The sequence below is a fragment of the Callithrix jacchus genome, chromosome 10 (assembly GCF_049354715.1).
Source record: "Callithrix jacchus isolate 240 chromosome 10, calJac240_pri, whole genome shotgun sequence".
In the NCBI taxonomy this organism is placed as follows: domain Eukaryota; kingdom Metazoa; phylum Chordata; class Mammalia; order Primates; family Cebidae; genus Callithrix; species Callithrix jacchus.
In genome coordinates, this window is record NC_133511.1 from 104267666 (window position 1) to 104287868 (window position 20203).

The following is a 20203-nucleotide window of genomic DNA, read 5'->3' on the forward strand; positions in this document are numbered from 1 at the left end:
TGCAGCATAATGGTGGGGTGGGGGGGGTGCTGGCAACATGTGTCATAGCCCATGTGGAATAAAAATTGTACTATGATTGAGGGCAGTCATAGCAGTTACCTGGTTCAGAGTCTCAGATCACTCTGGGGACATCTGTATTTGATGAGTAGTGATGACAACAGCAATCCAGTGTGTTATATGATTTGTGTGGCAGCGCATGAAATGCTGGAGCTTCAGCAGTTGCACAGGGGTCACCTGTGGTAGAACATGTCCAAAGTGATGGGAGATTATTTACTTACAAGAGAATTAATTAAATAAATAAATATACTAATGAAAATGGAAGCTAATTTTCTGAATTTACGGAAGGCACTTGCAAATATGCACAGGGAGGAAACTCAGATGAGACGTGTATAATGAATCAAAACAGAAAGTACTGGTGTAACTCAAAGTTTTCAGTATATACGGAGAGGTATTAAAATGAATTCAGATGTACATGTGTGAGCCTGTGTTCACTGAGCAAGCTTTAGCATAGCAACACCTCAGTAACTGTCAACAAACCTATCACCCAGATCTTCGCTTCTAAATTTGATTCTCCATAGAAAGAAATGAAACGATTTAAAAACATGGTACATTCCAGTTCTGGGGTAGAAGATACACAGGATGATCCTTGAATATCATGCTGTAAGAGTATGAAAGTGCTTAAAAAATGATGAATATTGGTGAAAAAAGACCCCAAATCAACTTGAGGTATCCACTGGCCAAACTGGAGGAAATCTCAGATACGGTTAAGTAATGGTAGTAACTGATTATAAGCCATTGAATAAAAAAGAATCTAGGAGTCCATGTTTATGAAACTAAATAAAATAAACTACAGGGTGAAGAGAAAATTTTCTCTTACAATGAAATGCTAATCTAATAAAAGAAAGATTAAGCTAGATAATCACAATCCCACATTTATCAAGTAGCAATTAATTTAGCCAACTAATATCCATAGATGCTAAAACAAGTGTGTGAAAGTTTGATAGGGAATTGGATATTTAACATAGTCATAAACAACCTTTCTATAAAATACTTATTAATTATAATAGTGAAAAGGGTAATTTTTCAAAAGAAAAACATAAAGGTTTCTCAATAAAATAATCAGTTAATATGGCACAAACCACATGGGATTTGGGACAAAATCAAAACCATGTGTCAAGAGAGAATCCAATAAAAAGAACAGCATGATTTCTGTGATATTCTTGCCAAAGGGGAATATCAGAACCCCTTTATGAAAAAACATTAAGTAAAACAAATGTAGAAACATTCTACAAAGTAGTTGGTCTATAATATTAAAACTAATTGTGGTTCTGACAGTCAAAGTTAAATCAAGATGTTCCAGGCTGAAAAAGACTAAGAGGATATGACAAGTAAATGTGACATATTTTGGAACAGATACTTTATCCAATTGCTCAGGACAAATAATTACTCATGTTATTCTTGCACATTTTTTGTAATGTTGAAATGATTTGAAAATATTAAAACACTTTTAAAATAAAACGTAAATTTCTGCAGTATCTCATGCTAAGGAAAGAAATGGAACTGATAGAAAATATTACTATATTTTAAAATAAACTGAATGAAAGCTGTTTTATTCAAATGTTGCAGGTTTTCTACTTTGCAACAAAATATATTCCTTGTTTAAAAGTACAGGTTAATAGACAATCAAAAGCAAGAGTTGTACAATGTTTTTTCAGGAGAATACACGATTAAACAAGGTAAAAGTGATTACACTTAATAAGGTACAGCATTATAAATAGTAGTGTATGCTAGTTATAGACTTCAACATACTAGACTCTGAAATCTAGACTCTGAGATAGTAACCATTATACTTGTGATTCTTCATCAGTAGGTGAATAAAATAGAGGATATAAAAACAAATCATATTTTCTAGCAATACTACAATAGCAGAATAGACTCCTATCTAAAATTTTGTTTTGATATTGAGACTAATGGTAAAAGAATGAAAAGCAGCAACTCTCCCCTGAGCTGCACTATGTGTGATGGTACCAACATCTTCCATAAAGTATAGAGCTTCCATTGTTATTAACTCGGTTGATCACAAAGGGCTTCCGAGGTAACCAATGGGGTTTGCAGGAGTGAAAACTTTATCCAGCACTGTGACACCTGGCAAGAGACTGAAGACAGGGGAGACCTCCTCCTCCTGCAGGTGGGACATGCCAGAGGTCTCAACTTTGCCTTTAACTTGCAGCAAGGAATTCTCAGTTTCGCTGAGTCTAAGGCGTGCTGTTTCTATTACCCAAAAAATAACTTGGGAACAGTTTCACAAGCTTATAGCTTGTGAGGCTTTGTGCGTCTGTTTATGTGCTCAGCAACTGCCGCTTTAGTTATGAGGAAGGCAGTTTCTTGTACCAGAAACCCATGGGCAACTTATGACCATCTTGAATGGTCCAGAGATTCCAGGACCCATGTAAAGATATTGCTAAAGCATTGGTGGAATACCTATTCTATTGCAATTTGGACATATTCCAGAGTCTTTTATTAGAAGGGGGCCTATTCAAAGTGGGCCAGTTTGCAGTACCATTTTAAATAGGCTTAAGCCAAATTGTAAATAAGGAATAAGCTGCCTTCCAAACCAGAAAGAGCCTGAAATAAATTATGAGTGCTGAGAGAGTCAATAGTCAATTGTCAATCCCTGACATGGTTCCTTGGCACTGTCAGGGATGAAGCAACCCTCAGCTTCCCTAAAGTAATTTACAGAAATTTAAGGTGGTGAGGCTTTGCATTATGTATAGGACAATTGTTTATCCTTATTTTGTAAGCTTCATTGTCAGCATTTTTACCTCCTGAATGAATGCATCAAATGAATGTCTTGAGAGGGGACGTCATCAATGAAATGCCATACTTGTGCACCTAAAGGAAGTTGTATGTGGTTAAAATGTCTTATACAAAGACAGCGTGCAATGGCAAGGCTGCGAGGCACTCTGTGGGTCATGTGGTATAGGTACGTATATTTTGTTCTTTAGCAGATGAAGGCAAACCAACTATAAGGCTTTTTAATACACAACTAATAGAATACATTAGCCAAGTCTATAATAGCAAAACATGGAACTGGTAATTTCAATAATATTGGATATGAAGTCCTCAATGGCTAGAATCACCATATTAAGGTTTCCAAAATGTACCAACTAACCACTGTTATGGCCTTAATCAATACTGGGGCTAAAATTACAGTTATAAATTGAGATTCTACTCAATTTTCCTGTGATTAAAAATTTTGTTAATGCTTTCACAAATTGTAAGCATAAAACTAAAAGGGTTTTGTAAAACCTAAGCATATTCAAAAAAACTAAAGTGCCAATTTGAGCCTCCTTTTATGTACTAGCTCAAAATGTGGTTTTGCTGTCAAAGCCGATGACACCACACACATCGCATGAAGGAAAAGGGTTTATTACTTATGCAGTTGAGGGATCCTGAGAAGAATAAGGTAAACTTTTGAAGATGCCCCATAACTGACTTGTGAGAGATCAGGGAAAGGGGATTGGCTTAGGACTTTCATTTTGGTTAGGAGTTGCAGGTGCTATGAGGAATCTCACAGAGCAGAAAGTTGCATAGGTGGATTCTGGGATCCAAAGGCTTCTCCTCATTCCATATGATCTCTGTGATACTTATTCCACACAATATTTCTGTATACTTAACTTTTAAAAGAAGTTTGTGTGTCTTCTGTAATCCTTCTTGGTGTTAACTCCATTTGACAAAAGCTGTACCCACAAATCTCTTGTAGAGAAGACACTTCTCTTTTTTGGGGATTCTGTTGAAAGAACCCAGAAACAATTTCTTTAAGATTTCTGATGTTCAAGTGTTTAAGGAGATCTTGGAAGCACAGCTCTAATGTCTGAAGGGCCTTTCGTATGACTGAATATACTGAGGTCTTAACAAAAGATTTTACAGTTACACCCTTGGCTTCACCTTTTGACTAAGTTTTCCTGGAAGTGCACTGGATATTGTGTTTTATTGAAAGTTATTTCTTAATTTTAGTATTTCTGGTTATCTGGAAGGGCTGAGGATTTATAAAAACATCAAACCTTGGCTTCCTTTTGCTCAGTGGTGTTTTTCATTTATCTCTCTTCTCTTGAATTATACTGTACTGGCTAGAAAAAAAACACATGACTTTTTTTTTTCCAAGCAAAATCTCTAACCAAAATCCCTCCAAGATTTTGCTTAGAAATCTCCTCAGTTGCATCACCCCACTCATTAGACATATTCTTTACTTTTGGGGGACTACGGGTGAAGTGTTGCTACATTTCTGTCGCTGAAGAACAACCACAGTCTTCACTTACTTTTGAGCTTTGCCTTGTCTTTCCTCTCTAGATGCCGTATTTTTATTAATTTATTTAAGTTCCACCCATTGAGCATATTTGGTGATACCTGAGACAGATTTACTTGTTTCATAGCCGTTTGTATCCAAAAACACAGTGCAAAAGCTAAGGAATTCTAAGTCTGATGGAGTTAATCATGGATTAATTACTAGAGAAAGGGAAGGTGGGTAGATTTGAATGGTGTGCTTTGTCAAGACCAAAAATTGGAAATCTTGCCTCAAGATTTGGGACACTTCACCTGCTAACAAACAAACTAACAGAAAAACAAAGATATCACAGATGAGATATATGTTGAAAAATACATTCAATTAAATTTATTGTAACTTTAAGATTTAACATGCTTTAGGTCTTGAATGGGTAAATGCTAATATGAAAATATAGTTTGAAGAAGGATTTTCTAGCAGTCTTGAATATAACACATTTTATTTTTTAAAAAGGGGGCAAAAGAAAAAAATGAAATTTGACATATCAATAATTGAGAAATGAATAGATATAACAAGTTCCCTAGTGCTTAAATGAGTGAATAATTCATATCATGAAAGTTATAATTTATTGAAAGAACAACTCACATAAAGCTTTTATCTGAATCAGTAAGAATTGTGTTTATATGGGTCATTTTCACAGACATGTATCATTTTGTGATATATAATAAGGTGCTGTGTTGAAAATTCAATTATGACATCTGAATAGTTCCTTTGGGAAACTCTTTCATGGTATTTTTTTTTTTTAATTATACTTTAAGTTCAGAACATTCAAGTTTGTTACATAGGTATACACGTGCCATGGTGGTTTGCTGCATCCATCATCCTGTCATCTACATTAGGTATTTCTCTTCATGCTATCCTTCCCCGAGGAAATTCTAATGATTAACTAAATGATGCACATGGCCCTTACTATGTGTAACAGTTTTACAAAGGTAAAATTATTTCCATTGATTTCTCTGAGAACGATTGTTGGTCCAAATTGTCAGCACTATAAATCCTCATGTACTCATTAAAGGGATGCTGTATTGGAATTGTCTCCCAGCTGAAACTGTCAAGCAGAACAATGAACAAATACACGATGGGAGTGGATGAGGTTACAGATGATCATATCATTCAGAAAACATAAGGCATTCTGTATATCTTACCCTTAGAATATTTAGAACATCTATTTCTGGAACTGCATGAGCCTCATATACTTGGGTTCAAACTCAGCTTGAAGTATATTCTTTAGATCATTATGGCTCTGTTGAATATATATTTTTTACACCAACAAATTGTGTAGAAAATAATCTTGCCACAAATCCATCAAATTTGTCCATCTCTGTTTTCAACCCCCTTATTTTTTGTGGACAGTCACAAAATTCTCTTTTAATTCCTTTTGGACAATTTCCAATAGCTCTTCCAACGTATTTTCTCCTTCATTTGCTCTCAACTCAACACAATATGCCTTGGAGTCCCTAATGGTTTTAGTGTTCACGGGAAGTCTTTATTTTCTCTTCCAGTCTTGACAGCAAGTTATTTTAGTACCTTGGTCCTTCAATTTTTTTTCTCAGAGTTATTTTCAACTGGATTATTTTTTCTGTCTTATTTAGTCTTTCTTTATAAAGCCAAGTTGTGGAGCTGAGCCCTTTACTTAAAAGACAATAGTGTAAAAGAAGTTTACTTGTTTCCATAGCCCCACTTATTTTACTGCAATTAACTAAGGAAACATGAAATCAGATCTAGATTTAAACATATTAGAAGATAAATTCTAATTTTTGAAGAGTCTCTTTGAAATTAAGAGACTCAAGCATGACTCACAATCCTAATCAGGAAACTGACATTTTAGTAAATTCCTATGATTACATAATAGACAGTATTTTCTACTTTATATTATTCTCTTCAGTAATGCTTCTGTAAATGGAATGTTATTCTAGGGAAACTCCAGTAATGGACGTAGAAAATGTTTGTTTATTTTGACGTGAAACCTTTGTTATCAGAAATGCATCTAGGGAGATTGAATTTTAAGCAGAGCAATGAATTTATAATTAAAGTACTGAAAAGGACTTTGTAGGCAGATAAACTGATTTACCATCTTATCTTATAAATATGAAAGCTACACCATTATTGACTAACACAGTAGAGTCCTTAACCCTCTGTTGATTTTTTCCTTCAGGACTCTTCACTATGAACTTTAGCTGAAATCCTACCCAGGTCTGTAAAGTAGGTAGTTATGACAGTTTATCTGTGCTTCAGTGATCTGAAACACTTAACTGTTCTGTTTGTCTAGAGCAAGGATGGAATTTTGGAAAATTGCAGCAGCATTGGCTCTTGATATATATCATAGTGTCAAAGAGACTTTTTTTGTTATTGGCCAACTGTTATCCCAATAGAAATGAGACTCCTTTTATGTTTTCTCAAGGAATACTTGGAATAGCACTGCTACCGAAAAGATGGTCCTTAGTATGGCACCTCTCTGTGAACTGTGTAACACTAGACTATGGAAGACAAGTAAATAAATTGAGAAAATACATACAGAAAATTTATAAGAAGTTCTCATTGCTGCAACTTCCATGTGTGTTATTAGAAGATTCTTCTTGTAGAACAGAGTACAGAATAATTCGTTGGTGTCAAACTCACCTGGCAATGTATATGTGGCCTGAGTTGTATGCTAGTCATGGGTAGAAGGACCAATTTTGGTTCATTAAATAAATGATTTTTTTTTCTTGGAAAAGGTTCTTTACTGTACATTTTTAGCAGCACAGCTCTGGAGAATTGAAAATCCAGGGTTTGGCCGCTTCTGTTGACACTAGCTGCTTAAATATTTAGTAGATTTTGATTTTCCATTGCCTTATCTTCTCAAGGTAGCTTCCATAATTATAAAAATTTTGCCTCAAGACAAAAGTTCCAGTAACTATGGTCTTAGTTAACTTATGAGTTGAGCAGAATTTATTTATTATTAATGGATATGTTGGATGAGATGCTAGAAAACTGTAACAAAACACGAGAGGCTTGTTTTGATTTTCTTTCTGAATGGATTGAAATAAATGGGAAAGCAGTGTATTTGCTTACTAGTTCTTAGGGGAAAACATGTTTTTTTGCATGAGAGGGAAGACATATAAAGTATTCAGTTTCCTAACAATGTGTAAAAAGAATGGGGAAAAGGAGTCACAAGGGATTTTCCTCATTGACAACATAAAAATATTTTGAGATGACCCAGGAAATCAGAGGACTTGAAATATGCAAGTGACTCTCATCCATCTCTGAGAATGTGTGGAGCTGTAGGGATTTTGTTGGAGTTCAAAACATACTCTTGGAAATTATAAAAACGAAAAATTAAAATACCCGACCAGTACCAAATAAATATTCCACAATTACTGTAGGACTCAGTACTGTGAAGAAAAGTGAAGAAAAATCTCAGTTGCAACTGAAAAAGCTGAAAAACAATCTACTTGAGCAGCAAGCACTTTTAAGGGGATTGTTAGAACTCTTTGATCTCATCACGTTACTCCAGGAGTGAGTCCTCAGAATGGAAGCTTTGGGGTAAGAAGGTAGGAAGGATACTTGAAAGATCTACTTCATGTTATCTAGGCTATGTAAGAAGAAATGTCACATGATTATTACATAATTTACATTAAATTATTGTCTAATACTTTATATTTGTATACTACTTTATAGTTTAAAGAATATTCACATTATTTAATCATTTCATATATATGACATGTAAATAATATAGCTGTTATCTTCCTTTCGGAGGAGAGGATATTGAAGTATTAATGTGAATCAAAAAGCAGGACTCCAAATACAGATTCTTTTTTGTTTTAGTCTATCACAATTTCTCAGAGGACATAGAATATGTTGTATACTTTTCTCACCCGCCTTTCCTCCTTCAAAATTTAAGACACAAGGTAGGTGGCAGTGAATGGCAGAAGTTTTACTTCAAAAATATGTAGACTAACTTTGCTATTTTTAAAATTCTTATATTTTTTGTCAAGGTGTCCTGTTTTTGGTCATAGACCATTCCATCTAAATATATTCTAAACATATTTAGTCAATCTGAAAATGTTCAGTCAATCAGAGAACTGTGACAGATCAAATTACATTTCAAATTTCACATTTTAGCTTGTTGCTGTTGTTTTCATGTCTTTATTTCACAACTTGAAAAGTGGTAAAGTGAAGAAGTTCAAGGAGGTTTCAAAAATGTCTAAAAAATCAATCCAATATTATTTTGAAAATAATTTATTTAAGAACTTATCAGAAAATATGTACAGGAATAAAATCCAGCATTCTTACTGGATTAAAGAACAAGATAGATATAATAACTGTTTTTGCCAAATGGTTAACTGGGAATTCACAAAAGTTGTATAACAGAAGTTAGAAATAGCTTATTACAAAAAAATTGTAAAACTTCTCTGGCTTATTTTCTGCCTTGGCAGAATTATTGTATCTTGAAATAAGTAATGCCTGTGTCTAAAATGTAAGGAGGCTGAGTGCAATAGCACACATATTTCATCCCAATACTTTGGAAGGCTGAGGGAGAAGGACTGCTTGAAGATAGGAGTTCAAGACTAGCCTGGGCAATATAGCAAGATCCTGTCTCAAAAAAAATAAAAAAAACAAATAAATAAAAAATAGCCAGTCATGGTGGCACACACATGTAGTCTCAGTTACTCAGGAGGCTGAGGCAGAAGGATCACTCGAGCCCAAAAATTCAAAGTTGCAGTGAGCTAAGATCATGTCACTGCCCTCTACTCTCTACCCCCACCAAAAAATGTATACAGATACCAGCACTATTCACAGCAGCCAAATACAAAATCAACCTAAGTGTCCATCAACAGATGAATGAATAAAGAATATGTAGCATATATACACAATGGAGTAGTATTCAGCCATAAAAAATGAACGAAATCTTGTAATTTGCAGAAATTTGTATGGATATGGATGCCATTATGTTAAGTGAAATAAGCTGCAGAAAAGCAAACGTCACGGGTTCTCAGTCACATGTAGGAGCTAAAAAAGTCGATCTTGTGGAGGTAGAGGAAGACAGTTAACAGAGGATAGGGAGGGTGAAGGAAGACAAAGACAGGTTTATTAGCGGGTGCAAACATACAATTAAATATAAGGGATATGTTCTAGTGTTCGATAGCCCAGTAGATTAACTATAGTTCACAAAAATTGTGTTTTTTAAAAAATAGCTTAAGACTTAAAGTGTTTCCAGCACAAAAAAATGATAAATGCTTGAGGTGACGGGGATCCTAAATACCCTGATTTGATCATTCATACTATATGCATATATCAAAATATTACATATACCTCATAAATATGCACATGTATTATGCATCAATACAACATTTAAAAAGGAACACTGAAGCATACACAATTTGACTGAATTAAATAAAATCCAAATAGCTGTTTGAAATTCTATATATGAATTTTTGCTTTAGTTCAGCTATCACATGACTGTGATATTTTTGATTTTCATTAATTCTATTAAATTTTCTTAATATCGTGGTTGGCTCTAATAATTCTTTTTGCCTAATAAGCACATTACCTCAATGTTCTTCTTTCTTTTTGAACTATAAAAATTTGTTAGGCTGCTTTGAAACTAACCCTTCCAACATGCTAGGTATCCACAGCTATAAAAATCTACTGCGTATTTTATGGCTAATACATCAAGTCTCAGAATAAATTTCCAACGGCATAAGATAAATTGTGGGGAACTTCATGTATTAAAGTTTGGGAACATCTTTCCTCTATGAGGCAGAGGAAATGGAATCAGATCTTTGCCCTCATCTCTTCCATGTGAAAAGTCTACATTAAACACATTCGGTAATTCTCAAGGAATATTTATGAAGTCTTTCTCTACAGAGACTTGCTTGTTACTAGGATCATATATACTACATCAAGTCAGGAGCCAAACTCTGGAGTGTGGAAAATAAAAAAGAGAAAAAATCCTAGTAGATTATAAGAAATTCAGGATAAAGAAGAGTAGGCATAAATCTTATGGTTGGCAGGGTATTAGGAGGTAGGATGATGTGGAAGAGTAACTAGACAATTTCTGCCTTCCATTTGGAAATCCAAATTTACTCTTTCCACAGCATTTATTGATAGTCTATTTCATGATAAATATTGCAACTAACAGAGGTCCATATTTAATGCATGCTTTTACATCTAATCAGTGACTTTCATCCATCCCCATTATTTCTGTTTTTGTCAAACTCCTCATCACCTTTTGTTAGGGTCATTATAATTTTCTCTAATATTCTTCCATTATAATCGTCCCTCCATGTCAATTTTTCTCGAGGACAAATATCAGACTTAGAAATATCACTGGCAAATCCTTTCTGGACATAGGCAAGGACTTCATGGCTAAAACACCAAAAGCAATGGCAACAAAAGCCAAAATAGACAAATGGGATCTAATTAAACTCCAGAGCTTCTGACAGCAAAGGAAACAATCATTAGAGCAAACCAGCAGACAACATGATGGGAAAAAATTTTTGCAATCTACCCATCTGAAAAGGGGCTAATATTCAGAATCTACAAAGAACTAAAATAGATTTACAAGAAGAAAACAAACAAACCCATTCAAAAATGGGCAAAATATGTGAGTAGACACTTTATAAAAGAAGACATCTACAAAGGTGACAAACATGAAAAAATGCTCATCATCAATGGTCATTAGAAATGCAAACCAAAACCACATCAAGATACCATCTCACACCAGTTAGAATGGTGATTATTAAAAAACCTGGAGACAAGATACTGGAGAGGATGTGGAGAAATAAGAATGCTTTTACAGTGTTGGTGGGAGTGTAAATTAGTTCAACCATTGTGGAAGACAGTGTGGCGATTCCTCAAGGACCTAGAAATAGAAATACCATTTGACCCAGCAATCCCATTACTGGGTATATACCCAAAGAATTATAAATTGTTTTATTATAAAGACACATGCACACATATGTTCATTGCGGCACCGTTAACAATAGAAAAGACCTGGAACCAACCCAAATGTCCATCAACGACAGACTGGATGAAGAAAATGTGGCACATATACACCATGGAATACTACACAACCATAAAAAATGATGAGTTCATGTTCTTCATCTGGATATGGATGAATCTGGAAACCATCATTCTCAGCAAACTGACACAAGAACAAAAAACCAAACACTGCATGTTATCACTCATAGACGGGTGATGAACAATTCGAACAGGTAGACACACAGAGGGGAGCATCACAGACTTCAGACAGTTGGGGAGGGGTTGAAGAGTGACAGCAGGGAGTGGGGAGGATGGGAAGGGATAATGAGGGGAGAAATACCAGATATAGGTGATGGGGGGATGAAGGCAGCAAACCACCTTGCCGTGTATGTACCTGTGCAACAATCCTGCATGATCTGCACATGTACCCCAGAACCTAAAGTGCAATTTAAAAAAATAATAAAAAAGAGAAATATCACCTAAATATTTGATGTACACGTTTTTATAAGATCACCATCACACTCACCAGTATTGCATCTGAGAGCCTTTAAAATCCTATGATTTCCTCTAAACCTCTGAATCCTCATTTTCTGGCATTGTCCTCCAGCTGCTTTCACTCACAGGAAATGGGTAACTTAGTTTCTCAGGTGAAGTATACTCATCCTTTTTCTGTCTTAATAATATTGATCATATTGCTCCCTTTACGTGAAGCAATTCTTTTCAATTGGGCTTTGGTCACTCACAAAATTTCTAGTTATTTCTTTTTCTTTTTTTCTTTTCTTTTCTTTTCTCTTTTTTTTTTTTTTTTTTTTTTGAGACAGAGTTTCGCTCTTGTTACCCAGGCTGGAGTGCAATGGCTCGATCTCGGCTCACCGCAGCCTCCGCCTCCTGGGTTCAAGCAATTCTCCTTCCTTAGCCTCCCGAGTAGCTGGGATTACAGGCACGCGCCACCACGCCCAGCTAATTTTTATTTGTATTTTTAGTAGAAAAGGGGTTTCGCCATATTGACCAGGATGGTCTCGATCTTTTGACCTCGTGATCCACCCTCCTCGGCTTCCCAAAGTGCTGGGATTATAGGCGTGAGCCACAGCGCCTAGCCCAATTTCTAGTTATTTCAAATAAAACAATATGTCGTCTTTTTGGTGAATCTCTCCTGCCTTCTTTAAACAGAGTTGCTTTATTTTACTGATTCCATAGTAATTGTACATAGCTCCACACGGCACAACGCATGGTATTGCAGTTATACTGCCGGAGGACTGTGAATGCCTCTAGGTTGGAAACCCTTTATTTTCTTTTCAATTGCATGTATCGAACTTAGTCTATATTTGATGCCTAATGAATATAAAATAAATTAATTAACATTTAAAAAAATAGTAGCCGTAGCTTTTATGTCTGCATCCCAGAAGCAGGAAAAAGTAATATTTCTTACAGTTCTTAAAAAGCAAGTACAGTCGACCCTTGAACAACAGAGTTTGAACTGTACAAGTCCACTCACACACAAATTTTCTTCTGTCTCTGCCCCTTAACCTCAGAGAGTAAAATCAACTCCTTCTCTTCCTCCTCCTCCTTGGCCTACTCCACTTGAAGATAATGAGGATGAAGACATTTATTATTATTCATTCCACTTGATAGATAGTAAATATGTTTTCTCTTTCTTTTGATTTTCATAAAAATTTATTTTCTAAAGTTTATTGTAAGAATGCAGTATATAATGCATATAACATACAAAATAAGTGTCTATCTAGTGTGTCTTATTGATACTGCTTCTGGTAAACAGTGAGTTATATTGATAGCTAAGATTTGAGGGAGTCAGAAGTTGTTATAGAAGCATTTTCTACTGTGCAGGAGTTGGCACTGCAACCAATCATATTGTTCAAGCACCAACTTTAGTTGAGTTTAATATATAATATACAGTTCTTATTCTATGTATAGAGAAAAAACAAAGCAGGTAAATCTTTTACATGGCTTACTCTACACACACATACACACACGTGCCCACACACACACACACACACATACACACACACACACACCTGTAAGGAGTAGTAATATTTGGAGAATGTAATCTTCTCAATTAATCAATTAAAAGATTGATTAAACTTTATCAATCCCAAGTTCCTGGAAGATGAGATGATGAAGTGTCTGTCTTGGGGGGACTAGTTAGCCCCTGACAATCTTTATTAACTCTTCCCTCAGACAGCCTTTTGTGTTGCCCTTATATTTTGTCTCTGCCAGGAAAGCAACTGGGCTGTTGCTAGTGATTTCCCTGGTGAAGAAGCATGCAGTCATTGTTTCAAAGCACCAGAGGCAAGAGACAAGAGCAGAGCATAACCCTTTTCTTTCAATCCATTATCTCTCTGTTCCCTCCAGTTTCCATCTGCTCCACGTGGCAGGTACCACCAACCAACCCTCACCCACTCAACACACACCAGATTCAAGATAGACTTCAATCTGTTCAATCTGTTAGTTCTGGAATGTATAATTCTGTTTCACTTCTCTAATTTTTGCAGGGATATATTCACTGTAGGGAGACAACAGCTCATGATAGATTGTCAGTCTTGAAAGAAACAAGCTGAAAACTTAACAGAGATAATGTGTCCGTGGAAGAATCTGAAGGAAGTTCACATATTTAGTTTTCAACAGGTATGGTATAAGGATAAGTCATTACTTTCCTTTTCATATTGTGAGACATAATTTAAGAAATACGAAAGTCATTATTTCATTTTGTCTATAAACTGAGGCCCAAAGGAATAACATTGCTTAACAATGGTAATAGAACTTATTAAGGCAGAACTTGATTTTACTTCTTTCTAGCTGGTTAAGAGCAGTTTCCATGCTTTTCATTAGAGGAATATAAATTTTTAGAGGGCTAATTTAACTCAGATGGATAGGTGATGTGAATTAAACACCATGGTGGTATATGGTATCCTTAGACAGATAAACCCTATGTGATAAAGATCAGGATAATTTTGCCTGTCTTGAACCATACTTTAATGAATTCTTTAGGCTGAAAGTGATCCCTTCATTTTAATCATTTCAGGTACATAAGATTATTTTCATTGTTAAACTTGTTTCTTAGTGCAGTGAGAACTATGTAAAATTAAATCCCTTCAAGCTATTATAATGAAAACAGCGTTGTTTCTGCAAGTTTTACAATTTAAAATAATGTGATTAGAGATTGCATGTGACTAGACACGTGATCTCTAATATAATTATAATCTATTTGGTTTTATTGTGTTTTATGGGTTTCATTGTGGGGTACAGCACAACGAGAACTTCTGAACTAGGTTATTTGTGTCCATCCTACCATTTGTTTGTTTTAGGTTGAGGATAATGAGAAATACACCACTAGTTTTTTTAGGTTCACAGACCCTCAGGTTTTGGTTCGTTGACACTGATTATGTTTTATATAAATAACTGTGGAAGATGATTCTTTGATAGGTGATTGCAATCAGGATGATAATATATAATTTTGATTAATCAAGAAAGGCTGATTAATTTTAGCATTGATTGTAGCATAACCCCACGCTAGAATGAAATGCTGTTTACTGTCATGTGGGATGAATAATATTCTGGAGTGAATTGAGCGCTTGTTTAAGTTCTCCAAAATTAATATGAAGTCATCTAACATTTTGTTATTTCTATTGATGAGTATAAATAATTTTTAGTGCTTTCAAGGGTCCAAATACTCCAAATTTTGTATTTTGTAAGCTGTCTTCAAATTTGAAGTGTCCTTCCTTCTTCAATAGCCAATAAACACTCAAAATGTTAGTCCATGGCCCATCACTGTCAAATATATTTCCAACCTCTTTCTGAACTTGATGCCTCTTTCTCTAACCCCTTTAAACTTACTGACCTTACTATTAACTTTTTATCCATGTACATGATCTTACAGTCCTTACATTGTATGCCAAAAAGAATAAAATTTCTTTCTAGTTAGAACGTTAATTTTTATATAAATATTTTTGTCTTGCTCTTCATATTAACAGATGTTAAGAAAATTACAGGATTATAATAGTTTTTTTTTTTTTTTTTTTTTTTGAGACAGAGTTTCACTCTTGTTACCCAGGCTGGAGTGCAATGGCGCGATCTCGGCTCACCGCAACCTCCGCCTCCTGGGTTCAGGCAATTCTCCTGCCTCAGCCTCCTGAGTAGCAGGGATTACAGGCACACACCACCATGCTCAGCTAATTTTTTGTATATTTAGTAGAGACTGGGTTTCACCATTTTGACCAGGATGGTCTGGCTCTCATGACCTCGTGATCCACCTGCCTCGGCCTCCCAAAGTGCTGGGATTACAGGCTTGAGCCACCGTGCCTGGCCCTATAATAGTTTTAAAGTAAGAATAGAGATAAAAAAATTTACTTGTTGGCAGTAATGCTGGTATTAAACAATTTAAATAAATTCATTAAGTTAATCAATAGTTAATATAAATTCATCATTTTAATGATTAACTCATTTAATTTTGAAAACACTTGTCTTGGGTACTTACGTGCCTTGCACTGATGCTGGCATTGAGATATTTAAAAATTAAAATGGGCTGGGTGTTGTGGCTCACACCTGTAATCCCAACACTTTGGAAGGCCAAGGCAGGTGGATTGCTTGAGGTCAGGAGTTCGAGACCAGCCTGGCCAACATGGTGAAACCTTCTCTAATAATGCAAAGATTAGCTGGGCATGGTGGTGATTCCCTGTAATCCTGCTATCAGGAGGCTGAAGCAGGAGAACCACTTCAACCCAGGAGGCAGAGGTTGCCGTGAGATAGGATAGCATCATAGCACTCCAGCCTGGTCAACAGAGCAAGACTCTGTTTCAAAGTGAATAGATAAATAAAGTAATTAAAATTAAAATGTATAGTGCCTAACTACATGATTTTTTAAACATAATAATAAAAATACTAACTGTAAAAAGATAAAATAATACAGTACTAATTTCATAATTGATGGGATACAGTGAAATACAGGATGTTCCATAAGGAACACTTAGGAAGAATGCTGAAACTTCAGATAAATTGATTATTTTATAAACCTTTGATGATTTTAATAAAAATATCCTGAATAAAAAAAGCATCACCATTTTTGTTAAATGAATATATAGAACAACTCTAAATACAGTATATCATACTATCACAGGTAAATGAGGAAATTAATAAATTACCTAAAATTAAAACATAATGATACTCTCATATAATCTGTTGACACTGCTATTTGAAAACTTTATTTTCTGTTTAGAAAACTCACAAAATAATTGAATAATTATAGATCTGAGACTTGTAAAATTCACTTTCATCTACTAATAATATTTAGGAAAGCTTTTACTGTTGTTGACTATTTTCAATAAAAACTGTATAATGTTTTTATTGCTGCTACTGCTTTCAAAGTTTATATTAAATTACATTTAAGAAGCAAATGACCAATTAAATTATTTTTCAGAAGGTAACCTTACTAACAAATTGTAAATAATTACGTGATGCAAAGAAAAACAAACCTTAGTTCGATGTTCTCTTCGTTTCTTTCTAAATAAAAATACTTTATAATCATGCTTTATATCTTCAAATCTTTCCGGGTTCTTATAATTATTTGTATGTTCACTTTTACTAAAGAAACTAAAATAATTGAGGCATGTATGTTTAATTCCAATAAAGGTGCACTTCCAAGAAGTTCTAAATCAATGGACTTATGTCAATTTTTCACTCTTGATAGAAGCAATTTTCAGAACACTTTCTCTACCATTTATCTTTTTAGACTCTTAATGTATTTTCAAATGTTATATCTTATAGTTTCTAGTGCTGTCTTCATGTTCCTTTCTAAAGGCTTATCCTCTTAAAAATATAATTTAAAAACTCTTTTGCTCATTTGTATTTATCATATGTGGTTCTAAATCAAATGAAGACCAATGATAAGTACAACAATTAGCTTCTTTTGAATTTCGCTTATTATATTTTTTTTCAAAGACTATCTTAAGGTGAAATGTAGCTGATAAAAATTGTTTGTGTGCTGTCTTATTAAAGAAGAAAAATGAAGATATGTAAAGGAAATGATTAATTTAAAAGAATATTACTTAGAAATATATTCTTAGAATACAAAGTAATTTTCTTGACTATCTAAAGTTTTAAATGAAAAAGTGATACAACCTGTTTTTATGAGTAGTTTATGCTAGATTTAACTACTGTCATCTCCATCGTCAAAGTTTCTTCTTTGACATACTGGTGAGTGTCGATTAATCACAAGTTTAGAAAACCTTTCTGCCTCAAGTTCAGGCTTTCCTTTATTAAATGAATCATGAAAATGCTGAAATCTATTTCATTTGTTGATGAACTTATTATATTTATGATTTTTGGCCCAAGAGAGATCATCAAGCTAGAAATACAGGTATTCTTATATCTAAGAATGGACTGTTTGAAAATGTACCACAAAGACTCTCCTTTGAGCAAAATTTTATAGAAGTTAAATGTGCCACTATTTGAAACCACTAAGAGGCATGCAGTCTGTTTTCTTAAACACCAGATGAAATTATTGTGGGCCATTTTTATTTTTGGCATGGTACAAAGCAAGGGCCTCAGAACAAGAATACAGTAAATTTTTACTTTATTTTTTAAAATGAGAATCCAGCAGAATAAAGGGGTTTGGTTGTATGTCATTTAATTATATCTTCAAGGAGATAAAGTGCTATGTTAAAAATAAATACCACTATCTGAAAGACACATTTTCAGTTGAGAAACTTGGCTTTTAATAAAAGAGAAATTGAAAGAAAATAATAGAACTATTTTAAAAACTAAAGCAAGATTGTTAAGGTTTCATACACAAGGGAATGGATCTTTTTTCTACATGTTGCATTTTAGTTTGGAGCTGCTGTTTTCTTAACATCTGCTTGTCAGGCAAGAAAAATAATTTAAATGGGATTTTCACAATTTAAAAGCAAATTTAATTGCATTCCCAGTGCCGTAGATTTATGAATTCCGTATATATTAACTTAAAAGATAAAATATAATTGAACAGAAAAAATACAGTCTTTATGACTAAATTATAACTAGAAAAATTGGCAGATGATTATGTTAAAATTAAAACACTGAGAACTGGTTTTCACCCTCCACACTGTGAAATTTATATTTTTAGCTGGAAGTACAATGTCCTTTACTTCAGAGAATTTTCTGCCACTTTATTTGCAGACAATCTCACTAGCAAAATTTAAAGAATACATGACGAAAATAAAAAGTTTACAACAGTACACCTCTATTCATGATGTGTAAATAGTGCCATTTTTAGCATTACAGAAAATCCTCCTTTGGAAGAAGGACATTTAACAATAGCTTTAGAAACTAATTTCATTAACTTATCTACTGTAATTAATGTGTTAATTTCCCAGTGTTGTTGTAGCCAATTACCACAAACTTAGTTGCTTAAAACAGCACACACACACACACACACACACACACACATATCTAATCATATATAATCTTAGAGTCCTGGAGTTCAGAAATATGAACTGAGTTTTACTGGACTAATAATGTGCTGGGAATTTGCATTCCTTCTGAAAATGGGAAATATAATCTATTCCTTCGCTTTTTACACTTTCTAGAAGTTGCCCACATTCCTTGGCTCATGGCCTCCTGCTCCATCTTCAAAGCCAGCAGTCTCCCCTTGACCTTCTCTCTTTCATCATATTTCTCTCTGTGACTCTGACTTTGACTCTGCTGCCTCTTTCATTCTTTCCCATATTAGGACCCATATGATAATATTAGGCCCACCTGGAAAATCAAGGCTGATCTCCTCATCTTGAAATTTTTAATTAATCACATATGCAGAGTCCCCTTGTAGTGTGACTCTGTAAATTGTGAACATGTAAATTAACATATTCACAGATTCTAGATATTTGGAGGTGGACATCTTTTGCATTGGGGAGATGTTATTCTGCTTACTGCAGTTACACATATGGAAAAATTATTAAAGAATCTCAATTGATTTCATGTACTTCATTTTATTTTATGATGATGCGACACAGTTATGTTGAAAGGGAATATAGTTGAAACTCTGTATCTGTGGGTGCCGCATTCACTAATTCAACCAACTAGAATCAGAAATATTTGACCAAACAATAAAAATCATAATGTAAACATTAAAAAATAATACAACATAGTACTTACATGATGCTAGGTATAAGTAATCTAGAAATTATTTACAATATACAGGAGGCTGTGCATGGGTTATAGGCAAATGTCACCCCAAGAGGGCTTGAGCATCTACAGATTTCAGTAGCCATGGGGTCCCAGAATTAATCCCCTGTGGATGTGGAGAGATTACTGTATTGTCATTTAGATTGTTGTCCTTGTATTCCTCAGCTTGTGACTTAATAGAAATATGAGTTTTAGTGGCTATTTTAATGTTCTTGTACATTTTAAACAAATTAAGATAAGGGAGACTCAGGTAAGGAGATGAAACAGTAACAACAAATAATTTCTGGCATTAGAATTGTTTAAAATGTTTTAAATAGTTGGCAAAGATTGTTGTAAATATTTCAACCATTTTGCTATTATTCTCCATATTTTATGGAAGAGAGAAATGATGCTTGGAGAAGTTAAGCAACTTACTCAAAAACCATAAGAGTTAATAAGTGATAGTACAATAACCTGCAGTGAGGTCTCTGACTCCAGAGTCTGAGTTTTGAATGAGGATTGCATTCTCTCTGTTAATCTGATATGTATCTTCCCTCTGGACTTATTAGATGAGTGAGCAACCTTCATCACCTTTTAAATTTGCAGTCAATGGTCAATAAATTTCTTCATTTTTCCCGTTTTGTAGTGTCAAGCAAATGCTGTTCATCTACTTACATTTGAACATTTACTGTTTCTCTAAAATTAATCTTGCAATAAATGTTGAGGGGTTAGTCTGAATTTTATGCT